At 42.6% G+C, this 17201-nt stretch overlaps 1 protein-coding gene across 1 annotated transcript in view; it reads right to left on the reverse strand.

Moving 5' to 3' along the window:
• LOC126255514 (tyrosine-protein phosphatase non-receptor type 13-like) overlaps positions 1-14907 on the reverse strand; it is a 245893-nt gene extending 230986 nt beyond the window's left edge. Inside the window, exon 1 of the mRNA XM_049955401.1 lies at positions 14731-14907. The gene's annotated coding sequence lies outside the window, so the exon portion shown is untranslated. The remainder of the gene's footprint in view (positions 1-14730) is intronic.
• Positions 14908-17201: the final 2294 nt, after the last annotated feature.

The raw sequence follows: 17201 nt of genomic DNA on the forward strand, positions 1-17201 counted from the left end.
GCCGTGAAAGCCTACATTGTATGATCAACCCTAGACGTTCAGTAATATCGAACTTGGGGAGGTAAAATTGTGCAATATTAATCCACCATCTAGGGGTGCTTAACATTATGCATGTGTTCTGTGCCGGACGCGGCAGACGACACACTCCGAGAACCTTCTTAAGGAGAAGACGAGCTAGTGAGAAAGAACACCCTCGTCAAAGAAGATGCTTCGAATTTTTTATTCATACAAAATTGAGGACTTTCTCAGAGAATATTTTTCGCCTTGAGAATCTTCTGTTTTTTATTCATACGACCCAATATGTATTCGAATTATTGTCTTTCGCTACAATTTCTGCTCACAACTGATCCCTCTGCCGGGTCGACCACGGCGTGCACTTCCGTACGCGTGCACAATATGCAGCACGCGGGCAGACAGAGGCTCGGTCTGCCTAGGCACTATTCGGAAGGTCTCGGCTTTGCTCGGTCATTCTCGTAAGAACCAAGTACAGCGCATCATTTCATTCAGCAGTGCGGTGCGGAATTGTTTCGTGACACGACTTTCTTCAGTTCAATAGAATCATGATTTCAGCGCTGGTTATCCCTCTCTTTGCGATATAAAGGATGTTCGCAGTCCCGTTTCCACAAAAGGGCAGTCTTGCGATCTATCGTCACGAGCTTTAGAAACGAATGGGAATCACATAAGAGAAGGATGAGAATTTTCAGTATCTATTATGCAGTCACATAATCAACTGTTACCGCAAATTTGGTATGGAACGTCTTTACAACACCATTCACAAAGAATAAAAAGATTCTGTTGACAATGCATGAGCAAAAAATTACTATCGACAGACAATTTGTATGGAACTCATTGTTCTGCACATCAAGAAGCATTTTGTGCTAAATTTGGATGCATGTAGCACATGATGAAATTGGCAGTACAAATGACAAATTTTCTGAAGTCACATCCATTACTACACAGTCAGTTGCAACAGTTCTTTTATATAACATTATATACTACTGCAACCGGTTAAATCAAGCGGCATGTACCGAACGATTTTGATTTAATACCTGCTATTGTTCAATTTATCAAGGAAAAAGCGGAGTAGAAAGGAAAATAGTAACATTCGGAATGGATTGCAAACCACACTTTTAACTGGACTTGACTGCACACTGCCCTCAGTAAGACGTTGCAAGGTGAGAAACAACATGTTTCTGATTTGATGGGGATGCATTTAAAGAGAAAACCGCATTGTGGAAGGAGTCCACCCTCGGTAGCTGAGTGCTAGCCGGCACGGTAGCTCACCGTGTTCGGTCAGAGGGTTAACTAGCCTCTGTAATAAAAAAAATTGAACGGATCAACGGTTAACCTAAGTGGGTTTCATCGGACGTCCGCCACGAACAAATTCAACGAACAAAATGAGATTAAAAAGAAAGGAAAAAAAGTGGTCAGCGCGACAGAATGTTAATCCTAAGGGCCCAGGTTCGATTCCCGGCTGGGTCGAAGATTTTCTCCCCTCAGGGACTGGGTGTTGTGTTGTCCTAATCATCATCATTTCATCCCCATCGACGCACAAGTCGCCGAAGTGCCGTCAAATCGAAAGACTTGCACCCGGCGAACGGTCTACCCGACGGGAGGCCCTAGTCACACGACATTTACATTTTATTGTGGAAGGAAAAAAATTCTGGCAGAAAACACCGTCCATTTCACTACGTTCACTGGCGCTAAAGGAAATGCGAATTATGAAGAATTCATTGTGGCGCAGCCATGGTGTGGTAGCTTGCAGAATTCTTGGCCTTCCCTACTCTAGCGCCATGCAAGCTATTCCCTAATGTCTTTAAACATGTGCGATCGCTATGCCACTTCTTCCAGTTAGTGCTTTCCACGCATTTCTTTCCACACGAAATCTTCCAAGGATCTCCTCTTTCCTTTTCTTCCCACACCACTAAATTTTCAGCGTCCCTCTGTAATAGCACATCACCGACGCTTTGATTCTCTTATCAGGTTTACCCACAGTGGAGCATTCACATCCATTCACTACTGTGCTTTAGATGTGCATTCTCAGAAGCTTCTTTCCTAAATTAGTGCTGCATGAGATATTTGTACATTTCTATTAGCAACGAACGTATTTTTGGCTGTGCTAGTCTACTTTTTATGTCCTCTTTGCTTTGGCTGTCATGATACATTTTGCTTCCGAGTTAGCACCATTCTTTCACCTCGTCTACTATGCATGCAGTCACCGATTTTGATGCTAAGTTAGTTGCTAATCTCATTTCTACTGTTCAATACCCTCACTTTTCTTTATTTCGTTAGTTTACAGTTTTTAGTTAGTTTATAGTTCAGAAGTAAGCAGTCCAGTCATCCCGTTCGCCAAATCCTGCTGTTCACTCTCGAACAGAACGGCAATGTTATCAGCAAATCTTATTATTGATATCCTTTCATCCCGAATTTTAATCCCACATCTGTTACTTTCTTTTACTCCGATCATTGCCTCTTCAACACACAGATTGAAGAGTTGAGATGGAAGACTACAGTTACGCCTTAAACTCTTTTTAAACTGAGCAAGTCGCTCTTGGTTCTACCTTATGCTTTCTGTACACGCATGCCCAACTTTCCTTACAGCGGATACCTACTTTTCTGAGGATATCAAACATCTTTACATCGTCGAGCGCTTGTCCTAGGTCAACAAATCCTACGAAAGTGTCTTGCTTTTCTTAAGTTTTGCTCCTATTAAGTGTAACGTAAGAACTTACACTCCAGTGCGTCTATCTCTCCTCAAGCAAAGTTAACCTTCACATAACAGATCCTCAATTTTCGTGCATATATTTTGTATATTGTTCTGGTCAGCAACTTCAAAAATGGTTCAAATGGCTCTGAGCACTATGGGACTTAACATCTGAGGTCATCAGTCCCTTAGAACTTAGAACTACTTAAACCTAACTAACCTAAGGACATCACACACATCCATGCCCCAGGCAGGATTCGAACCTGCGACCGTAGCGGTCGCGCGGTTCCAGACTGAAGCGCCTAGAAGCGCTCGGTCACATCGGCCGGCTCAGCAACTTCGGTGCGTGAGCAGACAAGGTGATTGGACGATAGTTGTCACCATTTATCTGCACTTGTTACTTTTCGGATTGTGTGGATGATGTTCTTCCGGAAAGCCGATGGTAAGTTCCAGTTCCATTGACTCAATAATGTTGAATAATTAATGGGTTGTTCTTTCTCCCAATGATTTTTAGAAATTCCGAAGTCATGTTATGATCTCTTCCCCTTGTTTGATCGTCACGGGAAGGCTTCCAGAGTTCTGAGCCTAATACTGGAATCCCCATGTTGTCCAAATCGACCCCCATTTCTTCTTCAGTCACGTTAGCAGTTTCTGCCCTCTGTATAGGCCGTCAAAGTACTCTTTCCGCTTAACGATTCTCTCCTTGATACTGGCATTTCTTTTTACACTCATAATGTGATGCATTTGCTTTCAGATACACGAAAAGTTATTTAGTCTTTTCTGTGTACTGAATCTGTCTTTCCGACACCCAATTCTTTTTCAATTTTTTTCGCATTGACTCTGCTGTCACTGCAATTTAGGTTCCGTGCACGTCCCATTCTTTTAATTGTCAAGTTACTTATATTGCTGCAATCCTTCCTTTACTTGTACATTTTTGTATTTCCTTCCTTTTTCTATCAGCTAAAGTACTTCTAATTTATTCGCAGTCGCTTTACCTATACAGGGTGTATCATAATTAACGGCGTAATCTCACACCGTTGAAATTACACGATACTGGAAGCAACAAAGCCTCCGTAATTGCGACTTTGTGATTACCAGCTACTACTGATGTGATTCTGTGTATTCCAGTCTGTGGTATTCCCGAAGACAACCCGAGTTGAACGTTACAGTGGAACATCAACGCCTCCGAGAAACTGGGAACTTTGCATACGCTGCGTGAGCGGGTAGGCCTGTATGAATTACACGTGTGCTTCAAGATGTGGTGCCGGAAACAGTCCAACACCTTCCAGCAATCTCGGCAACGAGACTTGCCACACAAATTCTTGAATGAGCCACAGTAGTCTTTGGAGAATACAGCATCACAATGCAATGTACCCCTACCACTTCCAACGAGTTCAGTATCTAAGTGAGGTGGACGATGGTCGTAGACTAATGTTCTGTCAAGGGATGCAACAACCAGTTGTTGGCAACTCTACTTTGATAATAACATTTTATTTACAGACGAATCACGGATCACTCGTGATGATGTGTTTTATTCTCACGTTTGGAATCATCTAGGCTCCAGTCCACAGCTGTGTATGAGTCTCCACATTAGCAACGTTTCTCAATGAATGTGTGGTTGGGGGTACAAGGTGATCGTCTTATTGGGTCATACATGTTACCAAACAAACTCAATGGATGGAGTTACCTTCTAGTTCTGCGGCATCATCTTGCAGGATTGCTTAGGACGTTCACTCAGAGTAACACCAGAGGATGTGGTATGTGTATGATGGACCACCACCACATATTGCTGCTACGGCGAGACACTTAATGTGCCGATATGTCCAAAGATGGTTTGGACGAGGACCGGTACCTCCAAGATCACCTGAACTGAACCCCATAGATTTCTGAGTTTGGGGCCACCTTAAAGTTGTAGTGTACGTCGCTGCTGTTAACACGCTTAAAGAATTGGAGCAGAGACTTTTCAATATTTGTCAAGAATTTTGAAATGGTCCAGGATTGTTCGAAAGGATTCGAAACTCATTGCTACGACTGGTACAGGTCTCAATCTGGCTGAAAGGACGACACTTTGAACACCTCCTTTAACTGCGACTGCAGTCATGTAACTATTCTCGTGCACATACAAAAGACCTGCACTTCTACCAAAGTGTCTCTAACAACTTTTCTTAATGTTTTACAGTATTGTTACCTTTTCATAACTCGGATAACGTTTACACAGAATCATGTTAGTGGTGGCTGGTAACCGCAAACTCGCAGTTATCTCGAAAACGGTCCTTATGCGAACCTATATTTACTGAGGCTTTCGTGTACTTCCAACTGTACGCTGTGACGCCGTTATTTATAGTAATAATTATATTAGTGGACTCAACTTCTTTGATTAACACTTTTAGAGCTTTCCATTCTTCCTCAACTGAAACCGAGAGAGGTGGTGCAGTGGTTAACTCTCTGGACACGCATTTGGGAGGTCGACGGTTCAGATCGCCGTCTCACCATCCAGTTTTAGATTTTTCGTGATTTCGCTCCAGACATCTCACAAGGTGGTTCTTTGAAAAGGGACGGTCGCTTTCCTTCCCCGTCCTTTCGTAATCCGAGCCTGTGTTTCGTCTGTAGTGAATGCGATGTTGACGGGACTTTACCGTTCATTTTCTTCAATTGTACTGCCTCCTCTGTGTTCCTCCTATGTATATGTGACTGAATACTGGTGTATCTAGACGTATGGCTGTAATACCCTAATACAGTCTGGAACCGCGCGACCGCTACGGTCGCAGGTTCGAATCCTGCCTCGGGCATGGACGTGTGTGATGTCCTTAGGTTAGTTAGGTTTAAGTAGTTCTAAGTTCTAGGGGGCTGATGACCTTAGAAGTTAAGTCTCATAGTGCTCAGAGCCATTTGAACCATTTTTTAATACCCTAATCTGGTTGTTGTTCTCATGTTCTGTCTAGATGGTACTTATATACCTGCACAAATATTCAATTATCTAGACGCAGCTTTAGAAACAGTTTTCGCCGTCCGCTGTGACCGAGCGGTTCTAGGCGCTTCAGTCCGGAACCGCGCGCCTGCTACGGTCGTAGGTTCGAATCGTGCCTCGGGCATGGATGTGTGTGATGTCCTTAGGTTAGCTAGGTTTAATTAGTTTCTAAGTCTACGGGACTGATGACCTCAGATGTTAAGTCCCATAGTGCTTAGAGCCATTTGAACCATTTGAAACAGTTCTACAAGGACATACAAAAGAACATTTTAATTTAGATACATATTCATTAATATGAATTGTTATGGGAATATCCTGAATGTGCGCCAACGGCTTTTTATAATTTTTTATTGTGTTACCAGTAGGATTTTTATAGCATACTGCCTCTGTGTATCCTGGATTACATTTTCGTCTTGTTTACTCGTTTCAGTACGCTGTGATTGTGAAATATGCTTCATGTCGGAATCTGTCCTTTCTAAAACCTATGTAACTTCGCAGTATCAGTAACCTCATAGGACTCATTCGCGTTATTAATGGTAGCCAGACCTATGGCATGCTTGACGCCAGTCTAGGCCACATCATATAGCACCTGTCGGCGCTAAAGTTCATCTGTTGAGTGTACTTACTGGACTCTGATGGGAGCGTGTATTCTGAAGTGTCATGTTTGTGTTGTATGACAGTGTGAGAAGGAAGAGGGTGACACCTGGGACGGACAGAGAGCTTATTCCTCTCGAATAGTACCGAGTGGACCACCAGGCTTAACGTTCCCATCTGACGCTGAGGACAGGCTTCGAAACTAATTAACTAGATCGCTGCGAAGACTGGTGATTAGGAATTAAACTCTAGCGCCTCTCCTCTTCTTGCTAGTCAAATACTGTCTGTGATAGTTTTTTTCTGCGTTCACGATTCGAATCCGTAATAGGCAATAGGTGTTGGACGAAAGCCCTAGAGGCGTAGTGTAGTACGAATGTTAGAAACGAAAACGATGTAAAATAATGTATCGAGAACCATCATATTTCAAAGTGATCAAGTTGCGCTGTGCGGTACATTTCTGGTCAAAATCTTGTCTAAAGGTATCCAGAACCGTTACTGAAATATTGGATACGTTGACGTTACATAAAAGCATCGGGCATATAACTGAATTAACATCTTATACAAAAATGACATATTAATCTAGCAAATGGTGTCAAGCACGCACTTCGTTTCAAGGCAAATACAGACCCATCCTTACTGTAAATTACGCTGGATAGTTCAAATGGCTCTAAGCATTATGGGATTTAACTTCTGACGTCATCAGTCCCCTAGACTGAGAACTACTTAAACCTAACTAAGAACACCACAAACATCCATGCCCGAGCCAGGATTCGAACCTGGGACCGTAGTAGCAGCGCGGTTTCCGGACTGAAGCGCCTAGAACTACTCGGCCACAGCGGCCGGCCGCTGGTTAGTAATGTGAATGTTGGGTGTCATAATCCCACTGTCATCACTTACTCTGCATTTAGAAATCCCAAGTGAAGTCACATTGAATTTGGGATTTTTAAATTCCGCCCTGTGCAAAATGCAATGTTTTTCCTTTTATTAAATTCTGTACCCAAACATCTTGAGAGGTCTAATTGTATTTCTGGAACTGCATAAATTTTACATAAGCGATTTAACAGGTTAGGCCAGTTTTTATATGTTTTGTACTTACATTGGTGTCCAAAATAGAAGCAAGAAACCCCGATTTCCCCGTCCTGTATCTAATTCACGAATAATCGTACAAACTGTCAACCAGACCCCCGTGTGATCGTGTTCTGCACGGAAGATAGCATTCCGGTCAATGGACAACTATACGAACGATGACATCAGGGCACCTATGAAACGAGGTTTGTTTCCCAGGTAGCACCACATCCACAATCGCTGTGTACACCGTCACAGACGGTGCAATATGGCACAGAGAAGATGCCTACCAGCCTCTCTGCAGTGGAGGGCCAGAGCAAGAAATTTTCCATATTTCATTGTAGGTTGTATTAACTTATGCTGTTGTTCACACCATTTCCACTTCACTCATCTACACCTACATCTACATGGATACTCTGCAAATCACATTTAAGTGCCTGGCAGAGGGTTCATCGAAGCACCTTCACAATTCTCTATTATTCCATTATCGTATAGCTCGCGGAAAGAATGAAAACCTATATCTTTCCGTACGAGCTCTGATTTCCCTTTTTTATCTTGATAATCGTTCCTCCCTATGTAAGTCGGTGTCAACAAAATATTTTCGCATTCGGAGGAGAAAGTTGGTGATTGGAATTTCGTGAGAAGATTCCGTCGCAACGAAAAACGCCTTTCTTTTAATGATGTCCATACCAAATCCTGTATCATTTCTGTGACACTCTCTCCCATATTTCGCGATAATACAAAACGTACTGCCTTTCTTTGAACTTTTTCGATGTACTCAGTCCTATCTGGTAAGAATCCCACACCGCGCAACAGTATTCTAAAAGTGGACTGACAAGCGTAGTGTAGGCAGTCTCCTTAGTAGGTCTGTTACATTTTCTAAGTGTCCTGCCAATAAAACGCAGTCTTTGGTTTGCCTTCCCCACAACATTTTCTATGTGTTCCTTCCAATTTAAGTTGTTCGTAATTGTAATACCTAGGTATTTAGTTGAATTTACGGCTTTTAGATTAGACTCACACTGGTATCGCAAGTTTAGATGCACAAGAACGAGCTTTAGGAAAACTTACAACGCCACATTCAACGACAGGTGTTTCTCTCGATGAATGTGTCAACATAAGTTTTCCTAAATATCGTATTTTCTTTTTTTTCGGTGAAAGTGGCGACGTAAAGTTTTCTTAAATTTTGCTTATGTTACCGGAAACTTGCGATACCAGATGGTAGTAAAGTCAAACAAAGCGCGAAAAACAATGGAGATAAAGATCCCACAAAAAGCATGACGTATGCTCTCCAGCGACGGAAAGTGTAAAAACTGGCGATCCCATCTTTAAAATGATTACAGTTTCAGAAATAAACTAAAATGTCGAAACATGTTTGGGTACAGAATCAAAAAAGGAAAACCACTGGGTTGCAGAAAATGGTGTTTTAAAAATCCAAATTCAGTTTGCAAACGCGGAAGGGCGGCAACAAGAGCTTTCAACAGCAGCAAAATGAAGTACACCAAGCATAAAAACGAAGTCTTTGACGTGCAATATCTACGGGTAAGTGTGAAAAAAGTGAGACGAGCTGGCTCGGCGAGAGAGCGACAGTTTGTGGCTTTATGGCAGTGTGCGGAGGGCGGGCAGATGTCCCGATAGGAAGAGGGAGCCCCGCTTGCTGGCAGGTGGGGGCTGTGAAGCACGACAACCGCAGCGCCGGCCGAGCCACCTCCTGCTCGGGGAGCACCCACCTGCCGCTAAAAGCGTTTCCAGTTCACAATGCACCGCCGCATAGGGCGCGCCGCAAGCGTCGCGACAGCCACGCCGGCGAAAAAACTCGCCGCGGGCGCCGATAACTGTGCCGTACAGTGTGGCCCCCGAGTTCCCAGCGCTGCAGTTGTATTTCGAGGACGAAATGATACAGGTAGTGCAGTGATTACGACGCGTAACTTGTTTCTGTGTGATCGCGATTCTAATCCCCTGTCCAGACATCATTATTTTCGGTTTGCATAGTCCATACATCTGAAGTCATTCCCCATACGACAGATCGAATGTTACACTTCTAATGACCTTGACGTCGATGGTGGATTGAGATTTTGTTTCAGTCATCGTGCTATTTGCAGTTCCTATTTACCTACTAAAGAGAGTGATTTTCAAGTCGGTTTCCCACAGTATTCTCTCTGGTTCACGAACATAACGCATTTTTTGTTATCACACACACACACACACACACACACACACACACACACACACACACAAACACAAATTGTGCTTCACAATCTTTCTAAAATATTAAATACTAACTTTTATTTGGCAATGAAGAATATAATTGCAATTCCGAAGAAAGCAGGGGTTGACAGATGTGAAAATTACCCAACTATCAGTTTAATAAGTCAAGGCTGCAAAATACTAACGCGAATTCTTTACAGACGAATGGAAAAACTAGTAGAGGCCGACCTCGGGGAAGATCAGTTTGGATTCCGTAGAAATATTGGAACACGTCAGGCAATACTGACCGTACGACTTATCTTAGAAGATAGATTAAGGAAAGGCAAACCTACGGTTCTAGCATTTGTAGACTTAGAGAAACCTTTTTACAATATTGGCTGGAATACTCTCTTTCAAATTCTGAAAGTGGCAGCGGTAAAATACAGGGAGCGAAAGGCTATTTACAATTTGTACGGAAACCAGATGGAGGTTATAAGAGTCGAGGGCCATGAAAGGGAAGCATTGGTTGGGAAGAGAGCGAGACAGGGTTGTAGCCTCTCCCCGATGTTATTCAATCTGTATATTGAGCAAGCAGTGAAGGAAACAAAAGAAAAATTCGGAGTATGTATTAAAATCCATGGAGAAGAAATAAAAACTTTGAGGTTCGCCGATGACATTGTAATTCTGTCAGAGACAGCAAAGGACTTGGAAGAGCAGTTGAACGGAATGGATAGTGTCTTGAAAGGAGGATACAAGATGAACATCAACAAAAGCAAAACGAGGATAATGGAATGTAGTCGAATTAAGTCGGGCGATGCTGGGGGAATTAGATTAGGAAATGAGACACTTAAAGTAGTAAAGGAGTTTTGCTATTTGGGGAGCAAAATAACTGATGATGGTCGAAGTAGAGAGGATATAAAATGTAGACTGGCAATGGCAAGGAAAGCGTTTCTGAAGAAGAGAAAATGGAAGTGAAACATGGACGATAAATGGTTTGGACAAGAAGAGAATAGAAGCTTTCGAAATGTGGTGCTACAGAACAATGCTGAAGATTAGATGGGTAGATCACATAACTAATGAGGAGGTATTGAATAGAATTGGGGAGAAGAGAAGTTTGTGGCACAACTTGACTAGAAGAAGGGATCGGTTGGTAGGACATATTCTGAGGCATCAAGGGATCACCAATTTAGTATTGGAGGGCAGCGTGGAGGGTAAAAATCGTAGAGGGAGACCAAGAGATGAATACACTAAACAGATTGGTTCAAATGGTTCAAATGGCTCTGAGCACTATGGGACTTAACATCTTAGGTCATCAGTCCCCTAGATCTTAGAACTACTTAAACCTAACTAACCTACGGACATCACACACATCCATGCCCGAGGCAGGATTCGAACCTGCGACCGTAGCAGTCCTACGGTTCCGGACTGCAGCGCCCAGAACCGCACGGCCACCGCGGCCGGCCATCAAACCAGTGTCAGGACTGAAGACCACAACAACAACAACAACATTTGCCAATGGGTAGAAAATTCAATATTTGTTTAGGTACCACCACAATGTTGTCGTACTAAATTGGTAATTGTTGTTCAGACTTAATAAGAATTTATTCTAAACGAATTGTTTCTTGAGATCGGAGAGGGCAGCTGATAATTACAAAGTTAGTGTCGCTTCTGCTTCAGTCACGAAACATTTAAATGCCGCTCTTCGGTCACTATCGCATAAATCACCCATGAGCGAGTGTGGCGGGGAAGAAGACCTGTAGTTCAAACACTAAAACACGAGAATTGAGCTTGTACGATTTGGAGACCAATAACGAACACAACACCTGCCCACAAAATAAGATGAAGTCGTAAACTCAGAAGGGGGCGTCCGGACAAAGAAACAAGCGTTATACTCGCGGTAAATAAACAGGTGTGAATCGTGTAATGAAGCTGGAAAATGCCAGAATGGAAGGGGAGAAACTCTAATAGGTACGCAGGATTCGGGAGGTTTCGTAATAAATGCAGAGGCTAATTCATTTCCTATCTCAGACAAAAGTTATTGGTGATCTACTATTAACTCTCTACTTGTGATCGAATGACACAATAAGTAGCCTTTAACGAATGCTACACTGGAAGTAATACAAAGTGTACAAGATTAAAGGGTGGAAGAACTCTTCGGCTTTTTGTCTGAAAGAATTCAGTGACACTTATGTAGAATTTTTGTTGTAATTTATAGGTTTGATAATTAGTACAGCAGAAATCGTAATTTTTGAAATGATCACGGACTCTCAAGACGCACACACAGCGCTGGAAGAGGTAGCCGCTAAGACTTGACAGTGGCCACGAGGGAGGCCGAGGGAGGGGAGGTATATGTAAACAAATAACAACGCTGGACAAGACACGTGAATGGTGTGGCAGAATAAGAATGCAACAGCGAAAACATTTCGTAATCTAATATGCCAAACTTCTACCATCAATTTGTTCGTAACATGATACTCTATGAAATGATCGTGTTGCATTAAGCTGACATTGTAGGCATAAAGTACTTGTGGCATTGTTAGCGTGGTGAAGCAATATGTAATCCCAGTAAATAAAAGAGGGAGCTGTTATTCCGTCTTTTATGACGAGGGACAAAATAACCAATGATAGAGATAGCTGAAAATTTTCATCTTATTTTCTGAAGGAGACAGGGAAGCTGGTAAGCCTTCGAGATCACACGCCATTATCTAGTAGAGGGAAAAGAAAAAGGCAGATACAGAGTATGTTAGAAACGAGATTCAGTTTTACGAACTTGTACAGATCATGATACAATTTCCCTCCTTACCTGTTTTCAAAGGTCAACGACTGCATGGGGATGCGTGTTTCCCTCACAGCTGTAACTGGATGTCGAGTCGCGATGTGCGTTCTTTTTTTCGACAGAATCATGAAAGACACGGTTTTCCAGTTTTATTTTTGGCAAGGCGGAAAAGGAAGGAAGCTCAACAGTGTTATAAACAACTGTGTAACAATAAAGGAATAAACTTACGAATTCCTAAGGATAATAACAAATATTGAGGAGGAACCTCTTGTTTCGTATGCTTCACATGTTCGATTTCGCGCTTGTTGTTAAAAAAAAATAAAGAAATAAAAGGTTCAAATGGCTCTGAGCACTATGGGACTTAACATCTGAGTTCATCAGTCCCCTAGAACGTAGAACTGCTTAAACCTAACTAACCTAAGGACATCACACACATCCACGTCCGAGGCAGGATTCGAACCTGCGACCGTAGCAATCGCGCGGTTCCGGACTGAAGCGCCTAGAACCGCTCGTCACCACGGCCGGCTTGTTGTTAACAGCGGGCACTTTGTTTTGCTAGTTAACGAGCAAAATATTACACATATGATGATGGCTTGTATGCACATCCTTCGGCAAAACGCACTTTTAGTGTTGTGAACCGATTTCACATTCGTACACTAACCATAACTCCCACTATAGAAACACGCGGTTTAAGGCCGTTATGCCATTTAATTTTAATGAGCCTCGGCGTATTTAGAAACTACTTTGCACGTGGCCGGCGTGATATTTGTAATTGTCCACTCCACTGCGCTCTCTGCGATCATCTATGCATCAGACTCCTACATTCTCAGAAATATTAACCTTGATAAACATGGAGTGTTTGAAAGGCACCTAAATCTGAAGCGTTTAGGTGGCGATATTACAAAAATGTTGAAATAGCTCTAAGCACTATGGGACTTAACATCTGAGGTCATCAGTCCCCTCGACTTAGGATTACTTAAACCTAACTAACCTAATGACATCACACACATCCATGCCCGAGGCCGGATTCGAACCTTCGACCGTAGCAACCACGTGGTTCCGGACTGAAGCACCTAGAACCGCTCGGTCACAGCGGCCGGCGGCGATATTACAGTAAGAACGTTGGTATAAAGAGGCTACTCGTGTTATGAACCGCGAAAACAATGCGGTAGTAGAGTGAAAGTAATCACGTGTTAATACGCTAGTTTTGAAATAAGTAGTACTTCACAAAAGAGCTGATTGGAAAACTTGACGAATAAGGGCACAAATGTGATACCTTAGTGACAAGAGCAAAGTCACACACAGTGTCTACTGCGCAACGTATGACAGATTGTCTGCGACATTCAAGAGAAAGGATCATAAATGTTTCTGCTAAACTACATAGGAACTGCGGACAAGCGACTACAGTCAGAAATAACTTATGGGGGCTACGGAAACAATTTGTGCCAAAAAGATCTTATCTCTATCCCTGAATTAGCAAATTCTAATTTTCAATGCGTCTGTTATATATCTCGGGCTTCTTCCGTTAGTTAGAGCGTGAGTGAGATTGCAAACTCACAAGGGTGTTTTAGGCAAGAATTACATTATATTGTCAAAATGAGCAGTACTTTAAATCACCTTTTACCAGCTGAACACATGACCATATTCGCTCTCTCCCACTTGAATTTTCAGTTTAAAATTCTACTGACGCTCATTCGTTTATGCAGCGGTTGTAATAAAAATTAGAGTGATTACTCGGCACTCATTTCGTCAAGCAACTCATTTTCAAACCTTCCTGCAGGAAATCAAATGTTCAGAAGGAGGTGTACAAGTTTAAATACATAACAAAGGAAAGTGAATTTAAAAATTTCCCCAAAAATAATCCGCTTTCAATATCACATATTATGTTAGAAAATACGAACTTTTAAAAGAAGAACTTGTTTATGACTATCGTATTACAAAGAATGATTTTTACCACTCAAGACGTACCTACGCAGCGGATACGCAAAACTAGGCGAGGAATTGAATTTCATCGGCCCTTTAAACTTTTTTTGCGGAAGACGGATACAAAAAAAATTATGTAATACTTTAAGAAGAGCTACGAATTCTAGGTAATCCAAAAGAAAGTCAATTTTTGTATACAGAGCTCTGTACGGTGCAGGTTTTTGGGTCACGGCCATCTGAAGCGTGATTACTTCGCTTTGCATGCGCTTTTAAGCAGAGGCTTGTTTATTAATGAAGAGAGTCACAGTATACTCTCTACAGAAGGAATCTTTCCGAAGAAGTGCATTTAATGAAAACGGCAAAAGAGGGCAGATATCCCACTGGGGCTGCGCCAGATTTGAAGCGTCTTTAGCAGTCTAGTTGCTCTTCTCATGCAAAATAAATGTCACAATAGTGCACGGAACGAGTTGCTCGCTATCCAGGAGTGGAATCTTTCCTGCGTTCGTCATTATTTACCTATAGCAGAGATTCTCGTCGGTGCGTCAGGTCCTCCAGTGACGGTGCCCCCATGGCCAGCACGCCACCCACAGATAGAGATCTAAACACGCGTTTCTGCCAGCACAGGTCACACCGCCCGCAGTTGCCGGCGGTGCACTGGGACACGGCGAGCCTCGCACTTTTACACACGGGAGACGACGGTTACAGGTTGAATGCACACCTTGACTGACTCATCCTTCCCGCCAGTCCGGCCGGGTTCCGTGCAGCCAGACCCGGTTCCCCCTCCACCTACACGCCGCTAACTCTACTCGCCGTCCTGATAACATCGCTGCGCCTCCCACAACCGGCTTCGAAACGTCTCGCCAGACGGTCAGCCGCGCTTGAGGCCAACGGCAACTCCCGCTGCATCCCACGCCATCACTTCTTTACAGGAAGCTTAGCCCAACCAAATACGAACCAACTACATTCGCACTTTACATATCAACAACACAGAATTAATAAATTACAGCAGTTCAAGAGAAAAACGCCTTTTGCATGCTGTACATTAAGTTTTTTTTTTAATTTATGTTGTGCACCCTGACGCGATTCGCCTTAGTTACAAGGCAGGTTCAGTGGGTGTCCTGAAATATTGCACAGTTTTTTCGTTTGCACATACAGGTTCCCGTTTACACTTACAGGTTATAGAAATATATTAGCTTCTGAATAAGATATTCAGTTTTTGAAATAAATACCGTTTCTTTTACTCAGTATGGATGTGCTCGTCATGTTCTGTTAACTCGCGATTTTTTCAGCCACATCATTAACATAATTTGCTACCCATTTCTTGTTTCAGCAATCTAATTACACACAGCTTTGGTCTTACTGTATGTAATTTTCGTTCTTGTTCATCTGAGAGCAACCATTCTTTGGATACGTTCCTCTGCTCTCAAAATGAAAGAATAATATCCAGCAATCAGTGTTGGTTCCGATAACAACCATAGTTTTGAACTCGCGTTCATCCTTACCAATTCCATTATGACTGAGAAATGCAACATCTTAGAGATCTTTCACAGTCTACACAATGTTTGTATATTTTACGCATTTTGGTTAGAGCACGCCGCAGCTGTTTTCGTAAATTACACTGTAGGAAATACTGTGACAGCCACAAGTATTCTTGAAATGATTTTGGTTCAAATGGCTCTGAGCACTATGGGACTTCACTTCTGAGGTAATCAGTCCCCTAGAACTTAAAACCTCTTAAACCCAACTAAGGTCTCGCGGTTCTAGGCGCTCAGTCCGGAACCGCGCGACTGCTATGGTCGCAGGTTCGAATCCTGCCTCGGGCATGGATGTGTGTGATGTCCTTAGGTTAGTTAGGTTTAAGTAGTTCTAAGTTCTACGGGACTGATGACCTAAGATGTTAAGTCCCATAGTGCTCAGAGCCATTTGAACCAAACCTAACTAACCTAAGGACATCGCACACACCCATGCCCGAGGCAGGATTCGAACCTGCGACCGTAGCGGTCGCGCGGTTCCAGACTGTAGCGCCTAGCACCGCTCGACCACATCGGCCGGCAAATGATTTTATTGTGAGCCCATAGGCACATGGTAGCGTTGACTTCTTTGCAATCTTTAAATATATGTCTTGATGAAAAGCCTTGTTTTAGATACTGTATGTCAGAGGTTTGATTTTCTTTTACAATCCATGCTCATCAATGAACTAAATACAACCTGTAGTTAGTTCAGTTCATTGACCAGCATGGACTGTAAAAGATAATCAAACCTCTGTCTTATAATATGTGAAGCAGTGCTTTTCATGAAGACTGAAAAGTGAAACTTGACGATGGGGTCAAGCTCCATTCATCATAAGAATAAACCTGATGTATACATTGCACTATGCATTCTTCCGCGTTTGTTGGAACCTCATTGGATTTCCGTTTCACTTGGGACTGCAGCCAAGATTTCTCGAGTACTGTCAAGTACGATAATAAGGATACGTTCTGGCTGTGCGTTACGCGCACATCGACTTCGCGATAATACAGGACAACAGCTTTACCGGCGCATTTAACTTGGACAGCACTGGCCGGTCAGCTGATACAGCTAGCGTGCAGTGACGTGGCCAGCTGCAGTTCGCACGTAAAAACAGACGAGCAGAGGAGCAATACAGCTTCGAATGACAATTAATTTTCAAGCAGAATGAAATAATACACTACAAATCTACCACAACACGCTCCTTAGACTACTAGACGAAAACCGCAACACGTTATCGTTTTTAGCTAACATACTATTGTATAACACACTATTGTAATTAAAAACAAGAATGATGAAAATTCCTGACTTAACCATAGGGTAATTTTCCTGCATAAGCTGTGTGTAACGTAAGACAGTACTGAAGGATTTCACTGTATAGTTAAATATTGAAGCCACTGAAGGTATTAATTAGTCAGTCGTCTGGTAATCTCTTAGCTCCATCCTTTTCCGAATCCGAGAAATACATCTCAGTTCTGGAA

This window comes from Schistocerca nitens, chromosome 1, assembly GCF_023898315.1.
Source record: "Schistocerca nitens isolate TAMUIC-IGC-003100 chromosome 1, iqSchNite1.1, whole genome shotgun sequence".
NCBI classification, from domain to species: Eukaryota; Metazoa; Arthropoda; class Insecta; order Orthoptera; family Acrididae; genus Schistocerca; species Schistocerca nitens.